Source organism: Vombatus ursinus, unplaced genomic scaffold (assembly GCF_900497805.2).
Source record: "Vombatus ursinus unplaced genomic scaffold, bare-nosed wombat genome assembly UNPS02014832.1, whole genome shotgun sequence".
NCBI classification, from domain to species: domain Eukaryota; kingdom Metazoa; phylum Chordata; class Mammalia; order Diprotodontia; family Vombatidae; genus Vombatus; species Vombatus ursinus.
In genome coordinates, this window is record NW_020954610.1 from 43632088 (window position 1) to 43641941 (window position 9854).

Here is a 9854-nt window from a genome sequence, read left to right on the forward strand (position 1 = left end):
GGAGATAGGATTACAACCAAGAATCACCTACCCAGCAAAACTGAGTATAATCCTGCAGGGGAAAAAATGGTCATTCAGTGAAATACAGGACTTTCAGGCATTCTTGATGAAAAGACCAGAGCTGAATCAAAATTTTGATTTTCAAATACAAGACTCAAGTGGAACATGAAGAGGTAAACAGGAAAGAGAAAATCATAAGAGACTTATTATGGTTGAACTGTTTACATTCCTGCATGGAAAGATGATATTTGTAACTCATGACACCTTTGTCAGTATTAGGGTAGTTGGAGGGGAAAAAATTATATGTACGTGTATACAGATATAGATAGATAGATAGATAGATAGATAGATAGATAGATAGATAGATAGATAGATAGATAGATAGGTAGATAGATAGATAGATAGATAGATAGATAGATAGATAGATAGATAGATAGATAGATAGATAGATAGATAGATAGAGGGCACAGGGTGAGTTAAAGATGAAGGGGTCATATCTGGAGAATAAAATTAAGGGGTGAGAGAGGATTATACTAGGAGAAAGAGAAAGGGAAAAGTAGAACGGGGTAAATTATCTCACAAAAAAAAAACAGGAAAGAAAAAGCTCTTACAGTGGAGGGGAAACATGGGAAAATGAGAGGGAATGAATGAATCTTATTCTCATAGGATTTGGCTTAAGGAGAGAATAACATACACACTCAATTGGGTATGGAAATCTGTCTTACCCTATAGGAAAATAGGAGGGGAAGGGGACAAGAGAGTAGGGGGATGATAGAGAGGATTGTGAAAGGGGATAATCAGAAGCAAGTACTTCTGAGGAGGGTGAGAGTGAAAAGAAAGAATAGAATAAATGGGGGGGTGGGATAGGATTAAGGGAAATAGAGTTAGTTTTTCACAGCATGTCTACTATGGAAGTGTTTTGCATAACTGCACATATATAACCTATATTTAGTTGCTTGCCTTATCAATGAGGGTGGGTGGGGAGGGAGGAAGGGAAAAAATCTGGAACTCAAAGTTTTAAAAACACTTTTCAAAAAATGTTTTCACATGCAACTGGGAAATAAGAAATACAGGAAATGGGGTACAGAAATCCATCCTGCCCTACAGGAAAATTGAAGGGGAAGGGGATAAGAGAAGCGGGTGGAGAGATAGAAGGGAAGGCAGACTAGGGGAAGGGGTATTCAGAATGCATGCCATCTTAGGGTGGGGGGATGGGCGAGATGGGGTGAAAATTTAGAACTCAAAATCTTGTGGAAGTAAATGTTGAAAACAAAAAAAAATAATAAAAATAAAAATTACCATAAAAAAAGATATAACTTGGGCACAAGCTGCTACATGAAGCACTTCTAGTGCCTTTGCTCCCTGACTTCCTTGTCTCACCTTTATTCTTTTATTCTATATGTATATATCTATACATATATACATATATATATATATACTCATGTGCCCAATTTTCTCCCTGTTAGAATATAAGTTTCATGAGAGTAGGGGTTATTTCATTTCTTGTACTTGTATTCCCAGAACCCAGCAGCATTCTTGGCACTATAGTTGACACATGGCTGGCCCTTAATACATGTTTATGGATTGATTGATATGTTATCTCCAAGCCAGATGCTATGGAACATAAAGTAGAAATGGCATGGTCCTTCCCTTTACCATCTAACTTGAGAGAAACTACTAAAATACAGGAAACATCATGTACCCACACAAAATGAACTATAATTTAGTGCCAAAAGAAATGATCCAGTTCAAAGGAAAAGGAGTAGTCAGGTAAAGCTTCATGGAAGAGATAAGACTTGAAGTGAGCCCTAAAAATGGGTAGGATATGAATGGAAGATAGTCTAGGTAACAGGGGCAGGGAACAACATGAGCAAGAAAAGGGGGAATAAATTAGCATAATCTATCAATGTATCCATGTTGTCTACCTCAAGAGAATGCAAAGTCCTTAAGAGCAGGAAATGTTCTATTTTTGTCTTTGTAACCCTAGAACCTATGTGCTGGGGACATAGGAGTTGCTTAACAAATGATTGCCAATTTATTGATTGATTATAGGACAGTGTAAATATAGCACCTAACTAGAAAGAAAGGTATATCCTAGAAGATAGTGAGGAAAAAAAATAATCATTAATTAACTAGCTAATTGTTTAAAATTCTGGAGACCCTTGAAAGCCAGATAGAAACATTTGGGAATAGATGTCTCCCACCATATATCAAGATAAGATCAAAATGGGTATATGATTAAGACATAAAGGGTGATATCATAAACAAATTAGGGGAGCATGGAAAAACTTACCTGTTAGATCTGTGGATTAGGGGAAGGTTAATGACAAAATAAGAGATAGAGGGGATCATGAGAGGTAAAATGGATAATTTTGATTACATTAAATTAAAAAGGTTTTACCCAAATAAAGCCAATGTAGCTAAAATTTGAAGGAAAACAAGAAACCGGAGGGAGTAGGGATTTATGGCAGGTTTCTCTGATAAAGGTATCATTTCTCAAATATATATGGAACTGAGCCAAATGTGTAAAAAATAAGAGCCATTCCCTAACTGATAAATGGTCAAAGGATATGAATAGGCAGTTTTCAGAAGAAAAAAGCAAAACTATCAATAGTCATTTGAAAAAATGCCCTAAATCACTATTGATTAAAGAAATGCAAATTAAAACAATTCTAAGGTGTCACCTTACACCTATCAGATTGGCTAACATGACAGATAAACAAAATGACAGTTGATGGAACGGATGTGGAAGAATGGGTACGTTGATGCCCTCTTGGTGGATCTGTGAATTGGAGAATAGAATTCTCCATTCTAGAGAACTATTTGGAACTATACCCTAAGAGCTATAAAATTATGCATACCCTTTGATTCAGCAATACTGCTATAATACTGTATCCCAAATAAATAAAAGGAAATGGACCCATACACGTATCCAAAAATATTTATAGCAGCTCCTTTCACAGTGACAAAGAATTGGAAACTTGAGGGGCTGCCCATCGATTGGGGAATGGCTGAACAAATTGTGGTATGTGATTGTGAGGGAATACTATTGTGCTGGAAGAAATGATGAAGGGGATGGTTTCAGAACATCCTAGGAAGACTTATCCGACATGATACAAAGGGAAGTGAGCAGAACCAGGAGAACATTGTACAAAGTAACAGTAATATTGTAATGAATATCAACTGTAAAAGACTTAGCTATTTTGATCAATAAATGATCCACAACGTTCCAAAGGGCTACTGATAAAAAAAAATGCTATCCACCTCCAGAGAGAGAGCTGATGAACTCTGAGTGCAAAGTGAAGCATATTTTTTTTTCACTTTATTTTGATTGCTTTTTCCCCACAACATGGCTAATATGGAAATACATTTTGCATGACTTCACAAGTATAATGGGTATCATTTTGTTTGCCTTCTCAATGGATTAGGGAAGGGGCTGGAGAAATGGAGAGAATTTGGAACTCAAAATTTAAAAATGAATGTTAAAAAATAGGAAATACAAATCTGTTACAGGTTTTTAAGCTTGAGATAGTTATAGTTAAGGTTAAACTCAAGCACAATGCAAGATGGAGCTAAAAGGGGAGGCTGAGTCAGCTGGATGGTCTAGGATGCTGGTTCAGTAATTTAGGCATAAGATAAGTGAAGCAGACATGAAAATACAGGCAGGAAGGGACCAATGATTTTGTAGAATTCTAGCTAATTAATAATACAGTGACTTGCCATTATCCTGCTAAAGACTTACTGCCTACCTTTTTTTTTTTTTTTTAGGTTCTCACTATTTGGGAAAGTTTTTTAAAACCTGCAAGAAGCTGATTACTTTCATTAATATGATAATGAAACTTCACCTCTGCAAACATAATTGTTTAACTGTACCTGCATCCTGCTGTGCAAATGAGCTTTACCGTGGTAGTGGTTAATAGCTTGTCAGGTAGAAGTACAGTATCAGGAAAACTGGTCTTGGGTACCTGTATTTTCCAAAAATATAGTACATATAACCAAACAGCAAGAAAAATATCATAAAATATTTTTAAAGTGACCACATATCAATGGAACATAAGATACCTCCAAGAAATTCCTTAAAATAATCATCTCAGAAAGCTACTACCATTGATCACCTTATCTGAGATTCTGGAAATCTTCGTTAGGTAAATCCATACAAGATTAAAAGATGTAATGAGAAGAAAGCTGTCCTTATTTTATTAGCTTTAATTTTAACTTGTCCTTCAGACTAAAGTCATTCACTCTTCCTCCCATAGGACTTTAAAAATGAAAGGGACCTTAAATATATATATACATATATATGTATATATACATATAATATATTTATATATTTATATACATATACGTATGTGTATATATACTATATTATGTTATATTAATACATATTACATTATATATTATTTTATTATGTATTACATAATATATCTATATCTATATACATAGATATAGATATATTGTTCAATCTTTTCATTTTATAGGTGAGAAATCTGAATTCCAGAGAAGTGGAAGAGATTTTCTCAAGGCCACAGATTGACATAGTGGTTTAGCAGTAACCCCATCATTGCACCCCTGATTCCTAATCCAGCACTCTTCCACAATATCAATTCCTCCAAGTCCACGAAGGATTTATTGAAGGGTTTGGCTGCTTTTTGTTCCTAATATTCATGACTTATTCTTCTCTGAAAGATCAGGATAGCCATACCCATCTTCCCTGGCCAAACATTAGCTTGGAATTACGAAGTTTAAGGCAAGAAAAGGCAGATCTGAAAGGCCCAGATAGTGGTTTCACTGCAGATGCTGATTGAAGGTAGTGGCTTCAGGAAATAAAGCTCTATGGGGCAGCTAGGTGGTGCAGTGAATAGAGCACCAGCCCTGGAACCAGGAGGACATGAGTTCAAATCCGGTCTCAGTCACGTAACACTTATTAGATGTGTGACTCTGGGCAAGTCACTTAACCCCAATTGCCTCACTAAAAAAAAAAAAAAAAAAAAAAGGAAATAAAGCTCTATTTAGGAAAGGGATAGTTGGTCAAGATGGTATATGATGGCAGCATTTGGTTTCCTGGACCTCTGCTTAAGATATAGGAATGATAGGCTTTTGGTCAGGGGTATATTATGTTTTATGAGGATGAGTAACATCGTATTTGCCTGCATGCTTGTGAATTGGATTGTCCTAGCTTCTTCTCATGATTTGGGGACATAAGAAAGTTTTCACAATAGAATCAAACAGTAATTCTTAAAGCATTCAGTCTTTATTAGAGGTATTTTGACCCCTATAAAGCAAAGCTTTTAATCTAACATGAAACTACAAGGGAAACTTAAAAAGAGAAAAAGAGGCAATGAAAGTGGGTCCATGGAAAAGGATACCACCTGGTCATTGTCACCTGGAGGGAGAAGAAGAATTTCTGTTTCTAGGTTTCTGTTAACAGAAGAGACCTATTATTAGGCATGCTGGTCTACAGGCTTTGGAAAGAAAGTCAGTGAGGATCCTATAAGAAACAGCCCTCAGTCTTGGAATACATGAATTTCATCAAGCTCTTGAAACCTGTCTTGGTCAATCTGTGGGACATCTGTGTCCTTAATCATCTTTTCATGAAGTCTGTTCAATGAAGGTGAAGGCCCATGAGTTTTATAAGGAAAGATCGGGTTCTTATTCAGGCAAATAAATCTAATTGGTTTCTTATCCCTAACATCACAGGAAAACACCAGGAACTAACTAGCAAGGCTCTATCTGTACAGAATTGGGAGAAGGAAGAAAAGAACAAGAGACCAAAAAGTGTGATGTAGTAGTATGCATATACTCAAACTAGTAAATTCATGAATGGCGAAGAAGAAGCCTGGTGGAAAGAATTTAGGGGAGGATCAAAGATAAATAAACAGAAGAAATACTGTGGTGCCAGTATACCATAGACCACCAAAACAGAAAGCTGAACTAGAAGATGAATTCAAGAAATTGATCAGAAACCCATAACTGATGTATAATATAGTTGTGATGGAGGTAGAGGGTTCAATTCTTTGGACTTCATGTGGAACTTTTTTTTTTCTCTCTACTGAAAAAATAAAGTAACTGGTAAATTCTTGAACTTCTCTAACAGTAATCTTGTTCTTTAAAAGATAAAGTAAATGACAAGAACTGCTGTTTTAGGATGGATTCTGACCTACCAGGAGTTGTTGGTTATTGAAGGAGCAAAAAGAGAAATTTTGGGAAAATAAGCATCTTGTTGTAGATTTCATAAAGGGGCAGATCAGACATACTTTAACTTTTATCTTAAATTTTGGAAAAGTGTTATTATAGACCGCTTTTGGAGTAATGATAGGTTAGGAGCATAGTTCCTAGGTAGTTGAGAGGTTGTTTAATCCAGGCATGCTGGAGTTAAAGAGTACCATTGAATCCACAGGCCACAGGGGTGGTGGCAACATTCCCTGAAGGGAGGGTAATGATGGAGGAGAAGAGACACCAAACCCCGGTCTCCTCCAGTAATTAAAATTGGCTATCCACCCCACCCTCCACCCCCACCTCCACCACAGACTAGGAAAGTTAGAGCCAGGCATCTCTGCATATCACTTCCCTATATATCTATCCCTAATCTCTCTTCTGAGTTGTGGTACCACCTCACCAACTGCCTATTGGGTATCTCCACTTGGATATCCCACAAATTCTCAAATTCAACATATCCAAATGGGAACTCATAATCTTTCCCACAAATTCATCCCTTTCTCCAGTTTACCTGTTTCTGCTGAGTGTACTTTTATCAGTGAATGAATAAAAGATCTCTAGAAATAATTAAGTCAAGCTCAAAATGTTGCTCTGAAACACAGAAGTTGTCCTAGGGGAGGAATATGAGTAACACTGGACTTATAATCAAGAGAGATTTGGTTTCAAAATTCATCTCCAACACTTGCAAGAGGACTGCAGGCCAGTCTGTGAGATTCAGTTTCTGCCTCTATAAAATGGGTATAATAACAACTACAATTACTTCACAGGGTTGTTTTGCGGATTGATCGAAATGTGTTTGGCAAACTTTAAAGTTATATAAATATCAGCTAACAGTATCTCCAAAGTTGTAATTCTATAGAGGCAGCATAATGTAATATAATAGACATAGAGTAAGCCTTGAAGTCAGAAAGTCCTGGGTTCAAATCTTTCTTCTGGTACCTACAGGTTGTATGACCCTGGTCAAGTTATTTGAATTCTCAGTGCCTTAGGCTATTCACTAAGATGATAGGTTAATAATCAGTTACCTATCTGAGTTGATAGTTTCCTCACTAGGAATTTTCTATACAAATGAAATCACAGGACCAGAATACTATTTTAAAAAATTAATAAAAATAATTAAAATATATATTTAAAATACATACAGTCAAATATAGAGATGGGGGCAGGGGTGGGGGTCAATAATCTATCATATCCTAAGAACAAATGCACTAGACCTAGTATGATACTTTGGGCAGGATTTTGAGTATCTTAAGGAAAGATCAGTAGTGCTTTTCTTTCCTATGTGGCTTGGGGCAGTGGCTTTTATCTCAGAGACCTTTGTACCCTCAGCACTACATAAAAGACTGGTATTTTCCTTTCTTCTCTCACTCCAGACATTTGAAAGTAACCCACAAAGCAGCTTCACGTAGCTAAATCGTGAGCTTTCTGGTGTTAAAGGTGGCAAGACGGACAAGATAAACATAACACTTGCATTTATGAGGTGGCAACTTACAGACCCCTGTGTCAGGGCCTTGCAAAAGGATGTGGAAAGAATGCTCTATTATATTGTTAGGGAAAATATTATACTGTTTAAATCCAACTTTGTGTGATTAGAGGCTGCTTGCACCCAGAATGTCACCTGACCTCTGTAACTCTCTAGGAGTGCTAGAGATGACCACAAGGTATTTTGGGTTACCCCAGGTCCTGGATCCACACAAAGCAATCTTATTTTAGGTCCCTTCACCCAGGACTTGTGTTTTGTGTTCCCTTCATGTGATTCTTGTGTGACTCATGTGCTGAAACCTTTGTCAAAATCTCATATAATATAAACCTTGCAGAATGTGGAGAAGGGAGCCACCCCTTCTTTCTGGCTTGCTTCCTCTACCAAATGACCTGATAAATGTCTTTCTAAAACTATTTCAGATTCTGGGGTTTGCTCCTCTGGACAACAGAAAATACAATGAGGCCTAGAAGGTGGTCAGAGATGTAGCTGTCACTGACAAGGTACCATTAGAGTCATCACCACTCAACCCTTTGGTGACCCCAGATGGAAAGTGAGTGGCCTATATTCATTATAAAACACACACACACACACACAGGAAAAGCCACTCAAGAACACCAGTGTAAATAGCAAGTTCAATGGCCAGCCTAACACAACAGCAGCCTAAAAGTTCTGTCTTTCTTTGCTTTCCCTGCAGGCAATCTAAGAGGAGCCGTTATCCTCAGAGCTCCTGGGGAAAAAAAAATAAATAAAGAAAACGAAGTTCTACGGTCCCCACTGCCTAGCTGCCCTATCTTCTTTTATGTGCTAACATCTAGTGTCAATCATTCCTCAGATAAAAGTGATTAGACATTTCTCAACTAATCCTTACTCTATAAAGCCCTCAAGTTATTGCAGTGGCTCACTGGAAACAGTGAAGGAGAGTCTTGGGTTTGAATCGAACTCTGTGTTTTTCAGTCTTTGTGATCTTGGGCAAATTATTTCACGTCCTCTGGGCATCAGTTTCCTCATCTGTAAAATGAGAGGGGATAGACTTGATTTCTAAAGCTCCCTGCTGTAAAATTTATGATGCTAAGATCTTAATCACCCCTTTGTGCTGGAAATCATAGATTAATGATGGACATCTTTCAGTCACAATATCATCAATGTGGTAGAGACAGAGGAAGGCAGATGTTTTGGTGATGTCCTCAAAGTATATCACAAATGATACCCTGATGTTGGGGGTGGGAGGGTGGGAAGACACTAAGATTGTAGTTATCAGAACCCAGCTCAGGGTAGTGGTCTTCACAGGAATATTCCATTTCCTTCCATAGATCTTGTAGCACTTATGGGAGCCTAGGATACAGGGAGGGAGGAGGAATTCTGAGAGGGCCTTCCCTGAGTAAGTCATAGCCCTTCTCTATTCTGATCCCCAGAACCTCAGGACACTGGGCGAAAGAGCTAAGCTCTATGCAATGGGAAGGACATTAAATCCTAGGGCAAATTCACCTCTCCAGCTAACTAGTGTTATGACTTAAATGCAAATGACTTAAACTTTATTATCCTCAGTTTCCTCACTTGTAAAATGAGGGGTTGAGCTGAATGACTTCCAATGGTCCCTTCTGATTTTTTTTCAGTCACGTCTGACTCTTCATGACCCCATTTGGGGTTTTCTTGGCAAAGATACAGTAGTGATTTGCCATCTCCTTCTCCAGACCATTTTATAGATGAGAAAATTGAGACAAACAGGATTAAGTGACTTGCCCAGGGTCACACAGCTAGTAAGTGTCTGAGGCCAGATTTGAACTCAGAAAGAGTAGTCTTCTTGACTTCAGGCCTTGCATGGCACTCTATCTACTGAGCCACCTAGCTGTACCCAGTTTCTGATTTTTAAAATATTGTTATTCTGTACTAAGGGATCTCTAGAAGCAGAAGTGGAATCCAGAATCTAGAATTAGAATTAGGATTTTCCTTAAAAACTTTTCCCCACCTAATCTAGGATACTTAATCATATTTCTGGGGTCTCAAGGGATTCAATAAAAAGGGAATGGTGATTACAATGGTTACAAACTAGAGAAATGTGCACATTCTGATATTTTGGGTGTTAGAGAAGGATATTGGTTGGTGAAAACATGTCGGTGTCTGTTTTATTATTTCCCCCTTGGGAATAAGGACGAAT